Source organism: Eupeodes corollae, chromosome 1, assembly GCF_945859685.1.
Source record: "Eupeodes corollae chromosome 1, idEupCoro1.1, whole genome shotgun sequence".
Taxonomy (NCBI): domain Eukaryota; kingdom Metazoa; phylum Arthropoda; class Insecta; order Diptera; family Syrphidae; genus Eupeodes; species Eupeodes corollae.
The window spans coordinates 174038375-174060996 of NC_079147.1; the positions used below are offsets into that span (position 1 = coordinate 174038375).

Below are 22622 nucleotides of genomic sequence, written 5' to 3' on the forward strand. Positions count from 1 at the left end.
AATTTCACATTGATTACAATTTAATTACGAAAGTAGATATATAATATATATGGTAAGTACCTTGATAAACGCAAAAGGTTATCAGAAAATAGTGAATGGCAGTAGAGCGGATTTTGTGGTTACCTTGGTGAACTTGGTAACCAAAACAAATAACTTTTCCAGCTCATTTAGATACTGTACTCAATTTGAATCACTAGGACAACGAGCGACACGGTGGGGAACTGTATTTTAAGGGCAAAATGCAAATACTACTGTGTTTTTGGGGTTGAAACATTACGGTGGTGGTGATGGGCTTCAATAGTAGGTAAGTTATTGAGTTCAAGAAGTTAGAGTGTTGCCATTTATGCCTGTGGAAATTTATTTGGTTGTAAGATCCGAGTTTTTTTTAAGTTGTATTATGAGTGTTTTTGAACAAAAAAGCAAAATGGAGGCCAAGGGCATACATACTTCCCTGCATACGCATATATTTATGCAAATGAAACATTTTTGTTTGTTTGAAAAAATGAGTGTTAAAGCAAAAACTTTCATGTGTCTTTTATTATTCCTAAAATGTTTTGTATTACTGTAAGCATCTTGCGTGGTTTATTCTTTTTGTCCGTATGGGATACAGTTGAGGTAAGGTATTAGGGTGACGCTTATTTTCCTTTGACACTATAGATGTTTAATTTAATGAAAGATCCAGGAGATTTGCAAACGGCTTGACATACACTTGTGTAAAGCTATTTCATTTTTAAATAGTGTTAGGTATATATTCATATTACAAGGTCAAGGAATTTGACCAGCAATGTTCTTCAAATATGAAATTTGAGTTTCTTCTATCGCTTTCTATTCCTTTTATTTTTAACATTTAAGAAACATCGTTCCAAAGGTCCATCCCAAAACTTAAAGAAAACAGCAGGAAATATCTAAGAACGCGTTAATATTACCTGTAGCGTGATTGTCATGCCAGTGGTTCAATCCTGTCTTTGCCATCTAAAGTTTTGTTCACTGCATCTTTGAAAACAGAGTTTAATTAAAACCACAAATTTCATTTGTACACATTTTGAATATCTATTCGAAATGGTAATAATTGTTGATAATCCAAGTTCTCAATTGTTTTAGGCTATAACTATCGGATTACTTGAATGGTGTATACTATATACACTGTATAGGTCTTACGCGCTTCAATCATTTCGGGATTATTTTTAACACCGGTTACAATTTTCCACAAAAACAGTCAGTTGTCAAATTGTAGCCAATTGATATATTCAAGGCTGTTGAAAATGAGGTATGGGCCAGGGGGGCCATTTGTATAAGCTAGAGGTCTTATAACGCCTGAACGTTTTTAAATTGTGTTTCTTTTTTTAAACTGAAAATGGCCCATTGATGACACCGCCATCAACAATTCACACCAAATTTGTGTGTCACTTGTTGTAAGTGCAATGTGGCTTCTCGAAAGTAAAATGTGGATTTTTCAAACCTTCCAATGCGATGCTGTGATTTTCTCTTCAAACGACACACTCTAATGGTTTTGAGTTATCTTTTTGTATAATTTTGAAAAGAAAGTGTTATGCTAATGCATAATTATATAATTTTAATTTTTAACTTGTTTAAAAATCATTCTGAAGAACTGTTGCTAATGGCCTCACTTCGCTTAAAATCCGACAAATCAGAATTTTGGTGGAACCCTTACCCCTGCAATAATGACGTCATATGTACCTTTACCAATTCGTTCTTAAGTCATATTTTTTTAAGGTGAATTTTATTTGTCAAACATAGAATTTTTTGGTGGTATCTCAAATTTATTTGGTCTTATATGGATAAGGGTCGCTTTGAATTAGGTTACAATATTCTATAGGGTTTTTCAATAAGGGCGGGTAGATGTTGTGGTAAATGTCGTGGCGTTTGCAGCGTGGCACGTAGTTGCCGTCCTGCTAGAACAACATGTCGTCTAGGGTTATATGGTTCCAGAAATTAGCTATTAACGTTATTTAGCACTCGCTGTTGGCGGTGACTTCCTCACAAAAGTCGTTTTCAAAAAAGTATGGACCAATTACCGCGCCGCCGGCTGGCCCAAGATGGATGCATTATCACCTGGTGAACTTCGCGTGGGTTCGTGTTGTCCCATACACGGCAATTTTCCTTGTTAACGTTCGATCTTGCGTTCCTTGAACGTACGGGTATTGACTGATTGTTACTGAACCGGTCGTCTCAAACTTGACCACCAAACGTTAAAGAGGCGACTGTGAAGGGCCACCACGTGTACCGTAAAATGGGCGCAATGCGCGCAACGTTTAAGTTACCAACACTCATTTTGATAATAAAGTATTATCATTTGAACGTGCTGTTGAATCGTGTAACTTGCCATGATGATTCGGCATAAAGAACTGAATAATAAACAAAAGATTTGGCAGATGTCACTTAAACAAAATGGCCGCCACGGGGCGCCAAAATCCACCCTCCCAAAATCCCTCTATAACATTTTCCAATAATACGCTCTTTAATGATGTCAGGGGTAACATTGACAATGATTTCGAACAGACTTATTAAAAGTTGTTTCTCTCTCTCTTATCGCTAACCATGGCACAATAGCCTGTTATTTGCATTCAAAGTAGTTGTTTCTGATTGTTTTCTCACGAAGCGGCGATGGGCGCCACATGTTTTAGTATGCTTTCAAACCCATCCATTTTCATTCGATTATAGAATCTGATGTCTAGGCAGTCCCTTCAAGAACGTGGAATCCATATTCCTATATTATGTTATTTTATACAACACAACGTGTCTGATACAATAGCACACGCTAACAGGAGGTTCACCGTAAGAAGACACATACGAAATAATTTATTTATGATAATGAGACGACAATTTGCCGATTTCAAATACATTCAACTCCAAAGTGTTTTACTCATGCAGCGTTACGGTACACCTGTGTTTTTTTAACTCCCCAAAACATAGTACATAAAATGTGTTTTCTGTATTTCTTGATCGTCCCTCAAGCTCAAATCAAGTGTGTATAAACAAATTCAGGATCATACGTATGCTGTATTTTATGTAAATTATTGCGTATCAAGTTCTGCCACTAGTTGCTTTTGTTTTGAATCATAATTTGTACTCGCAGAAAACAGCTAATACAGGATATGTTGCATAAATAAACGGGTCAGTGTTGATTTTCCTGAAATACATACAATGATATCTAAATCAGCATTCAATATTCATACTCAAGAACCAATAAATAGATGAACTCAGATTAATGCATGAGTGTATTTGAAGATAGAATTGACAATTATGTGAGGGTTGTGATTTTATAAATACAATAAAACCGAACTATAATAATGATAAAAAAGGTTTATTACACATAAATGGTCTTTCAGGTTTTCTGTTGGTCAATTAGTCTACTGTACATTGTAAAAACATAATTTGAATAAATATCATAATAAGTCGTATTTTTTGGTTGGTTTTTCCACGTTTGTTTAAAATAATATAATGTATAGTCCAAGTCATTACATCCAATCACCGCCCAAAAAAACCGTTCAATTGCTGGAAACGCCGATAAATCGATAAATTCAGATCATTTGCACTTACAGCTACAACATTTCCATCAACATTAACAGCACTTCCTTACTTACTTACTTAAGGTGGCGCTACAGTCCGGGCGGACCTGGGCCTCAACCAACAAGCGTCTCCAGCCAGCTCGATCCCTAGCTAGCTGTCTCCAGTTTCGCACGCCAAGTCCAATGTCCATCCGCTCTACATGACCTAGACATCTAAGCCGTTGGGCTTTAATTCTGCTAACTAGGTCAGTGTCGCTGTACAGCCCGTACAGTTCGTCGGTATATCTTCTCCTCCATTCTCCATCTATGCGTACGGGACCAAAAATCACCCGAAGAATTTTTCTCTCGAAGCATCCTAAGACGCTCTCATCTTTCTTTGACAGGGTCCAGGCGTCAGCGCCATAAATGAGAACCGGGATGATGAGTGTCTTATAGATGGTGATTTTACATGCCCGAGAGAGGACTTTACTTCTCAATTGCCTTCTAAGTCCAAAGGAGCAGCGATTTGCAAGAGTTATTCTTCGTTTAATTTCAGCTCTGGTGTCGTTGTCTGTCCTTAACTACCTCAAAGTTATAGCTGTCCATGGTGACGTTTTGTCCAAGACGTCGTCGTTCAGTGTCCTTTTTTGATGACAGCATATACTTGGTCTTTCCCTCATTGACCACTAAACCCATCTTCTTCGCTTCCGTCGCTTTGATCTTACAATTATGTCAATACCATCTACGTATCCGAGTAATTGGATGGATTTTTGGAAGATTGTGCCTCTAGTGTTGACGGTTGAGTTTTGCACAATTCTTCCCAGAACGATGTTGAAGACATCGCATGACAGTGCATCCCCTTGTCTAAAACTTTTTTTGACATAAAATGAATCGGGACCTTGATAGAGCAGCGTGCATTCTCCATCGTCATTCTGCACCAACAGATAAGTTTAACAGGGATGCCAAAACTAGACATTGCTCGGTAGAGCTCTTCCCTATAGATGATGTCATACGCGGCTTTAAAATCGATAAAGAGATGGTGGATATCGATTTAGTTTTCTTGGGGTTTTTCCAGGATCTGCCGTAGTGTGAATATTTGGTCGATAGTGGACTTTCCTGGTCTGAAGCCACACTGATAAGGACCAATCAGGTTGTTGACGAATGGCTTCAGACGTTCACATAATACCTCAGAGTGGATCTTTTACGCAATGTTAAGGAGACTGATGCCTCTGTAGTTGGCTCAGTCTCCTTTCTTATGTATCGGGCACACTATGCTGAGATTCCACTCATCGGGCATGCTTTCTTCCGACCATATTTTACAGATGAGTTGGTGCATGCTCCGTACCAAGTCATAGCCTGCTTCTTTGAATAGTTCGGCAGCGATTCCGTCAGCTCCAGCAGCTTTGTTTGACTTAAGTTTAGATATAGCTATCTTCACTTCGTCAAGGTCGGGTAGGCGGAATTGTTGATCTGCGTCGCCGAGGTTGACTGGTTCTATCTCCCTTAAATCGGAAGTTGGTTCGTCATCGCCGTTATATAATTTGTAGAAGTGATCTTTCCATATTCTCAGAATCGACTGCGGTTCTACTACGATGTTCCCCTGATCGTCTTTACAGGCGTCGGTTCGTGGCTGGTACCCTTGGGAGTTTTTTTTGCCTTTTGGTAAAATTTACGAACCTCATTCCTGTTGTGACATCCCTCTATCTCCTTGATCGCGCGCTTCTCATGCTCTCTTTTTTCCACCTAAGGTGTCCCTCTCTCCTCTTCTGCTCGAAGAGATCGCGAGCAGCTCTAGTCCTTTTGTGCAGCGCCGTTTTGTATGCCTCTTGTTTCGCTGCGTGCGCTTGCCGGCATTCGTCGTCAAACCAGGGGTTTCGCTGTGGTGGACGTGTGAAACCTAGCACAGCACTTTCACTCTCCTAAAATTTTCCTTACAGTTTAACCGATGATGGCTTGCGCAGTCGTTCAACTATGATAAACATAACCATCGCTCAGTGCGACAATGCTGCTTTTGAATTATTACTTTTATAATAATTTATAATAAATACCGTAAATTTGTTTATAGAGACATACATTTGAATATATTCTTCGAAATTCTTTGTATCCTCCTCTAGGTACTCCAACGAATGCAATATACTTGCATTAACGTTATTTTAAACCCTAGAAAACATGTCTCAAGGTCCTTTTGCGGTTAAACCTTTAATTCCATCTATTAACAGTCAGATGATACTAAGTTAGAAAAAAAGAGGCTGGGATGCGACCCACATCGATAACTTCCCATCCCGTCTGTCTATTTGTCTCGCTTAAAAATTTTTAGGTGTCCATTTTGAGTTAAAAAAGTTGTTAGTTGAATTATTCTTACAAATTTTTAAATTACCAACAGTATTTTTCATATAAAGAAATAGTTTATTTTGAAAATCTAGTTTTGTTAAATAGATTTTTAGTCGAAAACAAATTTGTTCCAATGTTAGTACCATTTCTTAAATTTTTTACAAATTGGATAAATGAAATCAATTTAAGTGATATCAAGAACCGAACATCAATTTTTACCAAATTTGCTTACTATTTTTTGTAGATTTCATTTTTTTATAAAAAAACGGACTGTTGGATTTTTATAAAAAAAACTACTGAATATTTAAAACAATCAGCCCTATCATGAATTCCATCGTAATCGGAAATTTTTACGAATCCCGAAAAAATGTATCGTAGTGTAAAATCTCATACAATTTTGCATTACGAACGGATTTCATGATACAGTTTTTCGGGATTCGTAAAAATTTCCGATTACGATGGAATTCATGATAGGGCTGAATATTTTCTGTGAAATAAAAAGAGTTTGAAGACAATCTTTTTAATTTTTATAAACTATTTGAGTCGTAAGTAAATTTTTACCAAGTTTTAGCAATATTTTTTTGTTAGGTTTTTATTTTTTTGTAAAAAAAACTGTCAATTAGATTTTCCTCAAAATTTTACTACGTGTTGACAACAGTATTTTTTAAAAGATAAAAGTAATTTATAGCCAATATCTCAAAATTTTGAAAAGATATTTAAGTCGAAAATCAATTTTTATCAATTTTTGTTAAATTTTCTTTTTTGTTTTTATTTTTGTAAGAAAACTGTCAATTTGATATTTCTCAAAATTTTACTGAATATTAAAAAAAATATTTTTTAAGAAATAAGAGTAGTTTAAAACCAATATCTTAAAGTTTTGAAAAGATATTTGTGTCGAAAATGAATTTTTACCAGTTTTTATTATTTTTTTATTTAGGTTTTTTTTTTTTGTAAAAAAACTGTCACTTCGATTTTTCGCAAAATTTTTCGGAATGTTAAAAATAATATTTTTTATAAGTTAAAATTAGTTGGAAGCCATAATCTCAAATTTTTGAAAAGACATTTCAGTCAAAATTTAATTTTTACCAACTTTGATAAATGTTTTTTTAGGTTTTTATTTTTTATAAAAAAAACTGACGTATGGGACAAAATCAAATGTAATTTCGCACTCTTACAGTTTTTAGAGTATAAAAGATCTTGGTATTCCCAAACTTGAGGAGGTGTTCTTCAAACCTGGCACTGGCAAAACCATTGCCACCAAGTTAAATGGCGATTCCTTCTCCATTTCTTAATATCATCTGATTGCACTAACGTCTCTTCTCTCCAAGGTCATGGGCACGGTTATCAATTCTTGGCTTAAGAAAAATGTTGAAACTAAATCTTCTTAACCAACGGCAGTATGGCTTCCGTAGCAATAGGTCCACATAGTTTATGTCACTAAACATCATTTGAACAAATCTTTACATCGTTTGGAGAAAGTAATATTATTGCATTTGACATAAAAGTTTATATGTTTGCCTTTTAATAGTTAGTGATAGCCACAAAATTATACATTCGTTCCAGGACTCATTCTTGACTTCGACCCTCTTTCTTATTTTTATATATTAGTGTTTGTCTGTCAATAGATTATGTAGTTTTATTTAAAACCGACCCGCAAGTTATGAAATGAATACAAGCGACGTGTATCGAGTCAATAGGTTATTTAATTATATATAAAATAGAGCCGGAAAGTTATAGGATGAGCACAAGTGACGTGTATTGATTCCATAATTTATGTCATTCAAAATGTAGTACATTTGACGTGTATTAAAAGTAGAGCTTATATAAATGTCTTTAATGGACACAGGCTTCGTGTATTGAGAGCATGTTCAATGAAGTAAAAAATGTGCCAATTACGAACTTTTTCACTTTTGGAGCTTTTGAGGGTTCCCGTGCTTGTTCGGCAACTCAAAGGAATCCAGTTCTAATTAAATTCAGTAAAAGTTTTACAGTTTTAATTTCAAAGAGAAAACAGCAGGGATGTTTATATTGAGAGGACGATCACAACTTAAAAAGAAATTAATGTAGGAAAATAGGGGTGTAAAGAAAGACTTAGGGTATGGAGAGCTCATAAGAACATTCAATAATTACATAGAATGCAACATGATAAATACGAAAATCAAATATAAACACAAGTAAAATTTATATTATGAGCATGAGCATGCATTAATTTATATAATGATTAAACATATTTATGTAATCCGTACACATTCGTAATGACTTAATGAGTATAAATTTATTTGAAAAATACAAAATACATAGATTTAGTTAATGATTAAATTTATGACTGAATATCTTGTAAGCTTTGCCCAATGGGAAATCAAAGTCTGTACAAAATTCATTTCTTCTAAAACTCAATACAACCTATTTTTGCAAGACCGTTAGCTTTCATCAACGGAGCTATCCATGGGTGGGATTTGTATCTGAAGACTGGACAGCTTTCAGTTCTAACTATTAGCACCACAAACTATCTCTTGTGGAATGCTGTTAAGTGTTTAGGTTTTCTCCGCCGATGTAAGAAGCTTTTAAATCCTTCTAATCTGGCTACAAATTATTAAGCCTTTATTTGTCTGAAACTCGAGTAAAATTCCCATATTTGGGCATTTGATCTAATAACCCACTTGAATCTCTAGGACGTAATATTAAAAAGAGCTTTAGAAATGATTGGAAAATATCGTCTTTTACTTTGACTCAGAGTTTAGAGCATGATGTTCCATATATGATCAAACCAGTTTATGTAAATTATAAGCAATTATTTAATTCTTATAATTGTTTAGATGAAATTTTTAATGTTATATATGTATCTCTTACAAAAATATACATTCAATTTTATATTTAATAACTTACTGAATAGAATACTGACTTATAAAGTCAATACAGCTCGTTGATAGATGGTGTTTGTTGATAAAACTATTGGCAATCTAGGGCGGTTTTATTAACGTCTGTCAAAATTAGGCCTACGTTAGACATGTTTATAAAGTTAAATTAACGATCCAACTCAAGCAAATGAATTGCAGAATATAGTTGTATTTATAGATGTCGTCAGAGTCGTCGGGTAGATTGTTCATCCGTTTTGACTGCAGAAACAGCGGGAGTTTAAAGTATAATATAAAGTAAGTAAATTGTAAGTTCTCCTTAGCAATTTCTAATGTATTTATTGTTTGTAATTAAATGTATCATAATCTATGGAAGAAGAATCTGAGAGCAGAATCAAGGGCGGATCCAGACACAATTAGATGGGTTATTACTCACCGCTTAAAAATGTTCTTTTATGTTTTGAAGAAAAGATACTAACAAAATTTAATAATTGCTAAAATGTCAACTTTAGTTATCTAATTATTTAGAACACTGCTGTCCAGCAAGGTATGGTCTTGCTATTTAATTTGGATGACTCATATAAAAGCATTCCAAGATTCCAACAGTTTTCTAAATATGCCATATTTATAAAATACAATAGCTTAGAGGGTTTTTGGTGCATTTCACGCAGAAATTTAGGAAATTGTTTTGAAACGTTGATTTTGTCCAAAAACAAAACACATTTTTCTTGTTTTTATTGTTATTAAAGGAAAGAACGCTGCAAAAATTTAAAAATCCAGAAATTGTGAGAGGATCTGATATGTAAAAATGTCGGGCTTTTTTTGATGTAGTTTTTTCGAAATCAATTTCCGGGAGTCTCTTATTACTCTCGTTATCAGACTGCTTAATTTTATTTTGATCTTATAAAGGCGTCAAAAAAACTTAAAAAATGTAGAGGGTTTGATTCTTGAATTCAAGGGAATAGCTGCATTTAAGTACATAATTTCTCTGAAAAAAATTAGACTAAAAAAAAAAATAAGTAAGGTAAGTACCTAAGTGAGAAGTTAATTATATTTTCACTTAGCCATTAATGTAACAAAAGTGTCACTTGATTTTTTTGGGACATTTTTATTATTAAAATTCGTGTTTGAATCTCAGTTCTAGAGCTTCCAAAGCAATTTCACTCCAAAAGTAGATTTATTTAATTTTTTAAAATCTTTTGTATTCAACAAAAAAAACAATTTTGAAAGAAATGAAACGCACAACTGGGTCGCTAGAACTTGATAATTTCTTCCAAAAAGTCTGTTTAAAAATATTTCCTATATTTTAAGATTTAAAAATGTACCTGCAAAATAAGTTTTTCTCAAAAATTTAAATGCCATTTTATTTTTCCAAAATCATTTTAAATTTTGTCTTAAAAATATTTTTGGTATAAGCACTAAATAAAGAGCTTATAAATATATGAACATTTAACAATAAAATTTCGTCAAAAAATGTTGTCCCTTTTCTGAAATATCGAGCTTTGTAAACAAAATTAGTATTTTATTAAAAATCAAAAAAATACATTTTTGATCATAAAAAATCATCATCAATTTGATCATTGATATTAAGCTTGCACAGAATGAGAAGAATTTTGAAATCGTTCCATTAGTTCTTGAGAAAACTTAAAAACAAAATTAAAGTTTTTTTAATGGTACCCTTCTGGAGCAATACGAAAATATGTTTTTCTTGTACAAAGAAGCCAAATTCAGAACACAAAATTTAGAGAAAGTTTTAGAAAAATCACATCTTGAACCAAAAAATTTGTGTAGGGACCTTACACTAATCGGCTGAAAATCTTAATTTCAATCAACACAATTGTTTACTGTAGGGGCCAGGAAAGACAGACAGACGAAAGGAATCGGGGTACCCATTTTTTTTTCGACTTCTCTACCGTCGTAATGTCATATTTGATTAAAAACTCTATTTTGAAATTGTTTACTTATGCAAAACTTGTTATATAGTTCCTATATGTCGCAGTTAAAATCACTTCAATAATCACTATTTAAGTGTTTTAAAAAAATGTAATAATAAAATTGAAGGCGAGTTTAAGGAATTCAAAGGCAACTTAATATAAAATTCATGATCTCTTATTCAAGGTTTATTCTTAAGAACCTGAATATTTGCTCTTTTTCTTAAGAACAATTTTTATGAAAATAATTTAAAGCATGACTTAAGTTTTTCAAATTCTAAATTGAGCGAAAATCCACTTTTTGATGAATGTCGTTAAATTACTAATAAATCTTTAAATGCAATCTTATAAAACTTAACTGTTATAAACTTTTTGGCTCTGGTGCCCCCCCCTTGATCGTCACTTGCTCAAAAGTTGATGAATATGTGATGTATTTTTGGAATAAGGCTGAATATCCGATTCATATTAAGTTCTTGGTCCAATCTTCAGTCCAAAGTAGTACTTTTAGCAACAAAGTTTAAGGAAGTAAAATATAAATGTTGTTTTCATATACTTACAAAAAATAAATAATTCAAAATATAATGGAAGTCATATCCATTTACGCAATACGATTGGTTTTGAATTGAAGGGAATTCCTGCGAAAAAGCAAACAAATTATCTCACAGGGGGGAGTCATGACCCCTATGACCCCCCCTGGATTCGCCATTGAGCAGAATGTAAATATGTATTTCAACTTTAAACTAAATAAAAATGATGTGAAAGTGAATTAGCTTACTAACTTTATATTAAATGTTTGTAAAAGCTTGCGTTGCAGTTGAATAATAAACACTTACATTTCAGCATATTACTCGTTGTGCTTGTTTTCTTTTACATAAAATATGATTCAATTTAAAACTTACGGGTGTTTCAGAATTAAGTGCAGTAGTAGTTATTTATTTAAAATTATGGCTTTTAAATGATAACAATTAAGAGCAAGGTGATATTGTTTTTGCGTCAGATGGTTAGAGTATGGTCAGAATATTCATTTTGTATTATTATTTTTTGTTTTGTAGTGGGGTGTCTTGTTAATTTTATTTTTACCTTCCCAAGGAAAGATAACGTAATGGGTTCGATTTGTGAAATTGGAAATTTTAAAATTTCTCGACGTTTCAAGGTCCCTAGAGTCGAAATGAAAAATTTGTAGAAAGATTTCTGTGTGTGCGTGTGTTCTACGTCCATACGTCCGTACGTTTGCAACGTTTTTCGTCGCCCATAGCTCAAGAACCAGAAGAGATATCGAATCCGAATGAATTTGGTTATACAGATAATAATGCAGAAAAATTGAAAAAAGGGCTCTCAAGAAAATTGCGTGAGTGGTTTTTTACCATAGCAGTTTCAAAAAGGCTAAAATTTTGGTTAACCCTAAATACCTTACGAACCAAAAACGCTATAGACTTAAAATAAATTTCATATGATATATTGTAACAAAACAAGCATATTTTTTTTGTAAAAAAATTTAATTAACGGTTTTTTATAATTGAAAAAAAAAATGGAAAAAAAATGTTTCAACTCGAAAATTTTACGGATACAAAATTATTTTATCTCTAAAACAATTTTGTGCAACGAAAAATAACGGTACAAATTTAAGAAAAAATCAAATTGACAGTTTTTATATAAACAATGAAAACTTAAAAGAAAATGTAACAAAGGTTTATAACCAAATAGCTTTTCAAAAATTAAAAATATTGTTTCCAAACTTTTTTTTTTATAAAAATCCAACAGTTTGTTTTTTCATATAAAAAATCTACAAAAAATAGTACGCAAATTTTATAAGAATTGATGTTCGGTTCTTGATATCTCTCTAAATAATAACTAAAAATCTTTTTAAACAAAACTAGATTTTCAAACAAAACTATTTCTTTATATGAAAAATATTGTTGGTATTTTAAAAATTTGTAAGAATAATTCAACTAACAACTTTTTTAACCCAACACGAAAACTTACAAACTTTTAAGCAAGACAAATCGACAGACGGGATGGGAAGTTATATTTTGTGACTAACAACTAAGAAAGTAAATTAAATATAACAAATAAAAAATAAATTTGGCCTTTCGCTTTAATAAAATATTACTTTATAAAATATTAAATTCAATAATTTTGTTGAAAAGAAACGTATTTATTCCCAGCTTAATTGATTTTTTTTTAAATGTCTATTCATCACAATTTTTAATTTTTTAAATTTGTTTGTGAAGTATTTGGTCCACCCTTTTTTCACATCCATAGAAGAAAGTCATCTAAAAACTTCTTCACTTATCTCTTTTGAACTTTATTTAAAATTCTGAAAAACCACATCCACATCCATTCGTTAACTTTAAGTCCAGTTTAAGTGAAGCTATTGGTTTCAAAATTTACGACAGTTCTTTTCGTATTTCTATACATTTTTCTAGATATGTCAATGACGCAGCTGCAATTCTTATTCTCCTATACATTTCTGCTTGGTTGGACTGTTAAGTTAAGAGACTAACAACTATACACATTTCACTCTCTTTGAATTCGAATCTCTTGACATATCCTTCACCTACACCAAAATACGAATCAGTTAAAGGGGAAATTGTGTCTGTACTAAAAACCAGCTGACTTCGTTTCGTATGCTTTCAAATCCCTGCACTCCTTTAAACCAATTTCTTTCTCAATACGTTTAACATGGGCTGCGTCTGCACAAATTTTCAGTGTGTATTCTAAACTCCAAGAAAGAGGTTCGGCGATATTTTATATTTTTGATTCCGGAGGCGTACGCGGGAGCATAAACATGTAACTTTTAGTGCCATTACATAGCTCAGTAAAATAATCCACCTCTAATTATGAGCTTGGTAATTATTTGGCTTTGCTTGATGTTATTAAGAATCACTTTTGTTATGCTTTCATTCCAGTGCACAACCCTCGTGGGTATCCTGTATATATTCTTTGCGTGCGGTAAGCACCTTTATACTCTGGAATCGGAATACCTATGTATTCACGTTGTGGACTTTAAGAGTCACCAGCACCCTTACATAAACCCCTTGAGAGGTTTTAATTGCTGTATTTGTTTAAAAGCGATGGTGGTTTTGAAATGGCAGTGCACATCGAGTTAAAACACACACTTAATTACTTTTACACTTTACCGCCAGTGTTATCATAATGTTATAATAATGTCCTGTCTTGTCTTTTGACCCCCAAAACGCTCAAACCCCCACTAAAACTAAGCGGACATTGTTTGTATTGTACAAATAAACGAACGGTTTACCCCAATAATAAAAAATCAGTTGCTCTCATGTTGCAAGGGGAGGTGGGAGGGGTTGTGTTAATGGAAAGCAGTTGATGAGAATTCTACGAGGAAATTCAAAGCAAAGCGACCATGCACCTCATCCACTAAAAATACATAACTGGGAAAGTCGAGTTTCCAAGATAAAAAACTGGTACTTCACCGGAAGTCCTGAAATTCATGATGGAGTGCAGGAAGAGAATGGGAATGAGAAGAGGGTATTTCTTCCACCCTACTAAAGAGTCGAGTGGCGTTAGAGGGTTAGAGTTGAGCTACTAGCTAGATGGCTGGAGCTGCTGTATAAAACCCCATTGCCGGATGGAAGTAAATTAAAGGGTTGGGGACGTAAGCAGTCCGGGGAAGGAGCGTAAAATTGTCATCGTCCTCGCAAATTAATTTTAATAAGGATCGCGCATAGCGGTTTTGTGGTTATGTAAGGGTTGGTTTTTCTGGTTTTGATTATCTGCTTTGCTTTTTTTTCAAGATTATATATCCATAGCGATACTATGGGTTCGAGTCTAGTAACTATACGACAACTCTAGCTGTGTTGGCCTTTGCCCCGCAACCATAGAGCTCCCCTCTTTCCCCTTCCATTCATAGTGCAGTTACAGTTGCTGCGGAACGGAAGGGTGACTCGTATTTTTGTTTTCGAGTGTTGTTTGTAAAAGTGTTTGGATGACGACGATAAGTGGCGCGAAAGTTTTTTAATTAGCCAAACCTCGCACTTTTGTGTGCTAATGCTTTAGTTTGTGCATCAGTTATGTATTTATATAATATGGGTTCGCGTTTGGAGCAATGCAATTTAATGTCGCTTATATTTGTACCTAAATATACTCATGGAGATGCGAAGCGAAGAAAAAGAAGATGATGCATATTCGAGTCATACTTGGGTACATCTACCTACATAGCTTGCGCATAATGGATGTCATTGGTTTTGTTTTAGCAAGTCTTCAGCCCTAAAGAGTTTTTCTTAATTCAATTTTTTTTTTTATTTAAACAGTTGATGATAAGTTAAATTAGTTTTTTGAGTTTTGTAGGTGACTGCAGATCTGAATAAACTTTTAGTTTAAAGTTTTAAGTGTTTTGTAAGTGTTAGTGTAAGAATAATTAAATAGTGTGTCTTGTGCGTAAGCAATAAGTTGTTTGATAGCCAGATTGATTTAATTGTTTTGCTTGGGAAAATCTAATTTCTTAATGGCCTGTTTTTTTTATTCAATATAGCATAATTAAGTTAAGTTCAATCTGCAGACTTCGTTTTAATTAATATGAGATTACCTATTTGTTCCATTTTTAAATGTAGAAATAAAGGTGATATCAGGCACATACATATTATATACCTACAAAATAATTCTTTTTTGGATCTGAATAAAACTTAAAGAAACCATCAAAAAGTCGTAGTTTATTTTAGTTGTAATTTTGTATCATGAAAAGAGTTGAATCGCATTAAAATATTTACATAAATGAAATATTTGGTTATTCAAAATAAAAATGTATGAATCTTACATTCAGAAAATATGTTCTGTCAATACATCGATATGATTTTGATGAGTTATTGTGTTTTGTGAGCTTTTGACTGAGCGCTAATGGGTTAACTATCAGAGGAAAAAGTTCAAAAGTGTTTGCTAATTATGCAATTGATCATAAATATCGCAAAACACTTATTTTAATCTAACCTAAATGCAAATCTAGACAGAGTATCAACTTCTCGTGAATTTGATGCTTTGTCTGATTCCATCCAAAGAATTGTTTCGTCCTATCCTCGCACTGAAATCGTTGTTACGGGCGATTTCAATGTACACAATTCTTCATGGCTTCAACATTCGGGCCAGTCAACACCAGAAGGAGTGTGTGCTGAGATCTTCGCTGAGTTAAACCACCTAACTCAGCTGGTCAACGAGCCCACTCGAATATCGGACGTGGTAGGTCGAGCAGAAAACACTCTTGACTTGTTTCTTACCTCTGACCCTGGTAAGTACACTATTAGTGTCCTATCTCCTCTAGGCACATCTGACCATTGTGTCATATCAGCAAATTTCTCGTGTAAAAACTCTCCAGTTAAAGAAAGAGCTCCTAAGAGAACCGTTTGGCAATACGAGAAAGCCAACTGGGACGGTCTCAATAATTACTTTAGGATCTTTAACTGGTCACTATGCTTCCTCGATAGTGACGTTGACGCCAGCGCTGATATGATCACAAGTTTGATTCTCCTAGGAATGAGAACTTTTATCCCGAATAGGGTTAAAAGCATCAGACCTAAGGAAAACGCATGGTTCGATGCGAGCTGTAAAGAGGTTATTAGGGTTAAGAAGGTAAGTTTCCGTTGTTTTAAAGCCAATCCAACTGAGGAAAACCGGAATAAGTTCAAGCAAGCCAGGAAGGCCTGCAACGCCCATATTCGACGGACCAAATTTTTACATGACCAAAAATTACGGCAAAAAATACTGCAATGTCCCAAAGGCAGTAAAAATTTTTGGTCATTTGTAAAAAATATGAGGAATTCTTCCTCTTCCTCGGTTCCTACGCTCGTTGTGAATGACACTCCATTTGTTAGCTCCTTAGAGAAAACAAATCTCTTTGCTAGGCAGTTCGCCGCCAATTCAAATCTGCCAGTGAGTGTTATGACTCCGCCTGTACTTGAGCGAGTTAATGATTCTATGGGGCAAATCTTTTTTCGCACTCGTACCGTAGCGAGGGTCCTAAAAGATCTTAACATACACAAATCTGCTGGTCCGGATGGTATTCCCGCTATTGTTCTGAAGAGGTGTTCTTCATCGCTGGCAAAACCACTGCGTAAGCTTTTTCATCTGTCCTACTCCTCAGGTCTCGTTCCGAGCGGATGGAAAACCGCATTTGTCCAGCCTATTCCCAAAAAAGGCGAATCTTCCTCACCGTCTAATTATCGACCGATTGCACTTACGTCCCTTCTTTCCAAGGTCATGGAAACGCTGATTAATTATCAGCTCAAGAAATATCTTGAAGAACGGAAGCTTCTAAATGACCGACAGTATGGCTTTCGTAGCAATAGGTCCACTGGTGATCTCATGGTTCATCTCACCGAACAGTGGAACAAATCTTTACATAGCTTTGGAGAAAGTAAGATTATTGCACTTGATATTTCAAAAGCATTTGATAGGGTTTGGCATCAGGCTCTCTTATCGAAAATGCGTGCTTTCGGTTTGCATGAATCCCTCCTTCATTGGATTAGTAATTACCTTTCGAATCGTTCAATACAAGTTGTATTGGATGGATTCAAGTCTGAAACCCATAATATAAATGCTGGTGTGCCCCAGGGCTCTGTTCTATCTCCAACACTCTTTCTCATTTTTATTAATGATCTCCTGTCTGCAACATCTAATCCAATACATTGTTTCGCTGACGATAGTACTCTTAGCTTTTCATATTCGTTTTCAGATTCACACCCCTCTTCTTCGGATGTGGAACTGCAACGACAAAATATGATAAGCTCATTAAATTCCGACCTAAACAGCATTGTACAATGGGGAATAAGAAACCGCGTGGAATTTAATGCTTCGAAAACGCAATGCTGTCTTGTATCGTTAAAGCGAAATATACCCCCGCTGCCATTATCCATAAATGGCACTTGCATCGAGGAAACTGAACATCTGGATATTCTTGGTATGTGTATCACCAACCACCTTTTGTGGAACGATCACATACGCGATGTCGCCAAAAATGCCGCAAGATGTTTGGGTTTTCTAAGGCGATGCAAGAAGTTTTTCTCCCCCTCTGATCTGGCTGTTATTTACAAGTCTTATATACGTCCAAAGCTTGAGTATAACTCCCATATCTGGGCTGGTGCTCCTGCAACTTACTTAAGCCTCTTGGATAGTATTGAACGTAGAGCATTTAGATTGATTGGTGATATTACCATCATAAGATCATTTACGTCACTTGAACATCGTCGAAATGTTTCTTGTCTCACCCTGTTTTACCGTTATTTTAATGGTTTATGCTCTAGAGAAATAGCCAGCTGCATTCCTCCCCTTAAACAGTTCAACCGTAATACTCGCGCTTCTAGGAATGCTCATCAATATACCCTCGAGCCCATCTTCGGTCGTACTGTCAAGTATAGAGATTCGTTCTTTAGCCGTACTATGCGAATGTGGAATGCCTTACCACACTCTGTCTTTCCCAGCTATTGCAATATTCAGGAATTCAAAACCAATGTACACCGACATCTCCTTTCAACCCCTCTCTCCCTTTCCTAGTACTCACACTGTGTCTACATAATAAGGGTAATATATCCCCTTGAGTGTGCGCTTATTATAAAAAAAAAAAAAAAAAATGTGTTGGCGTTTCAAATACATACGTCTTAACATAGTTTCGACAACACCGGAACGAAACGTTAACTTTGATTTAGAAGTTTTTATGGACTTTTGGGCGAGGATAAGCGTGTTGGCTTTTCCACTTTTATGTATACAAAACTTATTTTAAGAAAACTTTCTTAATAGTATTTTTTTAAACTAGCTACCAGACCAACTTGAATTTCAAGTAGTAAAAGACTTGATGACTTGATTTAAAGTTATTTTCATTTATGATTATGAAGTTGTAGATACCTTTACACAATTTCATCTTAAACAGTTAGACTAATATCATAATTCTTTTAATAATATGCTTGATTTCGTGTTCGTGGATTCAGAATTGCGCGAGTGTATTGACAACTATATAATTTCACTTTTCCCTAAAACAATTCCATCTTCAAACTTCACCTTTTGATAGTAATTTCAAATATAATTTTAATAAAACAAATTTTTAACGCAGTTAATAATTACTTAATCGAATGGATTGACGTGCATTATTTATTAAAACCATGACTGTAAATATGGTTTGATAACTGATTAATCAATCTCAATAATTAACAGATAATACATCTGTTGAATTCGGATCAAAATCCAATAGTAAAAGGTTTTGGAAATCTATAAACTCTAAAAAACAATCAAATATCGGTCCTAATTTAATGCTGTCACAATGGCAATCATCTGATCTCTCAGTTGTGTTTAATCGTTTTGCTTTTCATTTTTAATCCTTCTACACCTTTAAAGTCGACAAACGGCTTGATATGGATAGAATCGCTTTATTATACAAAGATTTATTACACTTCAGAATTTCAGAAAGTAGTAAGCTTATAGCAAGCGTCAAACTACGATCAGAGGCTCATCATAAGTGCATGTGTTAGTTGTTAGTAAAAAGTAATACAAATATAGCCTAACACACGCACAAAATACAAAACAAAACTAGCATTTGACTATTACAGAACAAAAAATAAAATGAGAACGTTTACGATAGTGGAGCACTGGTTCTAAACAATGATTTTAATCCCACCTTATTTAAATTTAAATCTATCGATGAACAGTTTAAGTTATATAAAATGCTCATTCGACTTAAAGCTTCATTCTTCCCATAGTTAGTTCTATGGAAGTCAATATGCATAAAATCAAATGTGCGCAGGTGATGAGTACCGGCCCGGTAATTCAAATGTACACAAGATAGCAAATAAGGTGCATCAATTTTACCATTAATGAGTTGATGAAAAAATACTGTCATTATTAACACGCCTTTGATGGAGAGATTGCATTTGAAGAAGTAGAATACGATGTTCATAGGGAGGCAGATCATAGGGATCTTCCCAAGGAAGACCTTTTAGGGCAAAGCGAATCAAATTATGTTGAATTGATTCAATACGTTTTCTATGAATTTCGTAATAGGGAGTCCATACCTGCGAGGCATATTCGAGATGAGGACGAACATGGCAATTATACAAAGAAAGAGTAACATAGGGATCATTGAACTCCTTTGCCCAGCGTTTTATAAAACCAAGCTAGAACTTGCTTTATTAAGAATACAATTAATGTGATGTCTAACTCTTAGTTGGAATAGAAATGGAGAATGGAGACACGACAGAGTTTTTGCTGTGAAATACAGTAGTCAAATACGTTACTGATTAGTTTTTTAGTAAAAGTTATCGTCTGGCATTTTAAAGGGTTTAGTAAAAGGCTATTTTTCCCACACCAAAATGTGAAACTATCAATGTCGGCTTGTAAAAGAATACGATCATGGGTGGACTTTATTATTTTGAAAATCTTCATATCGTCAGCAAAAATGAAAAGTTCACTTGAGCGTAGACATGACGATACATCGTTAATAGACAGGATGAACAGAAAAGGGCCAAGAAGGCTTCCCCGGGGAACACCAGATTGAGCAACAAAAGGTTCAGAATGACAATTTCTAAATTTTACCTCGTAGGATCTGTTTTCAAGGTATGACTTAATCCAAGCTAAGAAAAATGGTAGAAAACCAAGAGCCTTAAGTTTAAATAAAATAATTCAGTGGCTAAGTTGGTCGAAAGATTTAGAAAAGTCAGTGTATACACAGTCAACTTCATGACAACATATGTTTGAGCATGTGAGGTGATTAGTAACGGTTGATCTTTTTGCTGATGTTGCTGTTCGCAAATGATATTTTTACTAAAATATGCTACGCTTTCACAAACAACTTGTTCAAATACTTTAGGAATGCAAAAAAGCTTTGCAATGGGCCTGTAGTTGCTTATATGTGAGGTGTGCTAGAGTAATTGTAGTTCCTTTGGAAATAATTTTTAATCGTTCCCTTGAAAATGATGAGTTTTATAAATACATGGAAAAGTTCTTTAACTACACCAATTAACAAATTAGGCAACAAGCAGGAAGTTTCTAAAAACCAACCTATTTCTAAGATAACTACAATTATAAATTTTTTAAAGTATCATTTCTCTATGCCAACAATGGTTTTATAACTGTTAGATCTACAAGCACAAACCTTAAAATTTTTTCTAAAGTATTAAATTGACTTGAGAAAAGGTACCAATTTGATGTTGTGTAAATGGATTTCTCTAAAGCATTTGATCGGGTTGATCATGATTTATTACTTATAATTTTAGAAAAAATAGAGTTCCATTATAACTTTTTAAACAGTTCAATAATGTTCGTATTAATAACATACTCTCTTCTCCTTACACTGCTAATTAGGGAGTGGCTCAAGGAAGCCATATCGGTCCTCTTTTTTTCATATTATTTGTCAATGACATTCCTAAAGTATTTTTTAATTCAAAGTGCCTCATGTATATATGCGAAAAATCTCGAAAGATTATCGAATTTTTGTTTTATTAACTCCTTATAGCTAAATATTGCAAATATGTTCATAAATTAACCTTCCTTTTTTTATAATAAGCGCACACTCAAGGGAATATTACTACCCTTATTATGCGGAAACACAGTGTGAGCAATAGGAAGAGGAGAGAGGGGTTGAAAGGAGATGTCGATGCACATTGGTTTTGAATTCCTGGATATTGCAATGACTTGGAAAAACAGAGTGTGGTAAGGCATTCCACATTCGCGTAGTACGGTTAAAGAAAAAATCTCCGTATTTGACAGTACGACCAAAGTTGGACTCGAGAGTATAGTGATGACTAATGAGTCTCATCCATGGATAATGGCAAAGGGGGTATATCTCGCTTTAACGATACAAGACAGCATTTGGTCTTCGAAGCATTGAATTAAACGCAGTTCCTTATTCCCCATTGTACAATGCTGTTTAGGTCGGAATTTAATGAGCTTATCATATTTTGTCGTTGCAGTTCCACATCCGAAGAAGAGGGATGTGAGTCTGAAAACCAAAATGAAAAGCTTAAAGTACTATCGTCAGCGAAACTATGTATTGGATTGGAAGTTGTATACAAAAGATCATTAATAAAAATGAGAAAAAGTGTTGGAGATAGAACAAAGCCTTGGGGCACACCAATATTAATATTGAACAATACGAAAAGTAATAAGTAATCCAATGAAGCAGGGATTCATGAACCAAATTTAACCAAAAGCTTGATTACTAAAAACACATGATTTTTTATGGAAAAAGGTAACTTAAAGTTGGGATTTTTTCTACGCAATTCAAAAGAGTTCTGTGATCCATATACTTTGAAATGTCTGTTTTATGCGTATGTAAGATCTACTCTTGAGTATTGTTATACTATTTGGTGTAACAATAGTTCACTCTTTTTTGAATTGAAAACATCCAAAGAAGATGAACTAGTGTATTAATGGAAAGGCTTGATTGGAATATTGATATGTCTTCCTATTAAACAATGTGTAAATTATTTGAAATCATGCCTCTCAACATTCGAAAAAGTTCTCTGCCGTTATGTTCATTCGTTAAGTATTAGCAAACCATATTGCTTGTTCCGTTATTTAAGCGTTAATTAATTTAAATGTTTCTGCGAGGTTGCTTAGGAACCGACGTTTTTTAAGATTCCATGCCACAGAATATATGCAACCATTGTCTAATTGTTTAAGAGTAACCAATAGTTTTTGTTAGTAGATTTCCATTTAAAAATAATTTAATTTTAATTTTAGGTAAACTTTATTGTGGCAATGTTAATAGTTATTGTAATTTTGCTTTTAATAAAGTAATCACTTAAGAATTGTTACTTTGTTTAACGAAATTAATGAAACTTAAGACGCCGTTGGTTATTGTTTTATGAAATTTTGAATTCCTATTCCTTAAATTAAAAGGATTTTGAGCTGGGCGTTTGGAAATAACTTTTAACTTTTGGTACGGTTAACTGGCTGAAATTGACAAAAAATGAATTGCAGCCATTCAAAATAAGTACAGAGATTTGACCCTTACCAATGCAATATCAATAAGTAAAATAAAATACCTCTCC

At 34.0% G+C, this 22622-nt stretch overlaps 1 long non-coding RNA gene across 1 annotated transcript; it reads left to right on the plus strand.

Annotated features, from left to right (window-relative positions):
• Positions 1–13351: 13351 nt before the first annotated feature.
• Positions 13352–13903, plus strand: LOC129954143 (uncharacterized). Its single transcript, XR_008782642.1, has 2 exons — positions 13352–13475; positions 13536–13903. It is a non-coding gene; the product is annotated as an uncharacterized LOC129954143 (long non-coding RNA).
• Positions 13904–22622: the final 8719 nt, after the last annotated feature.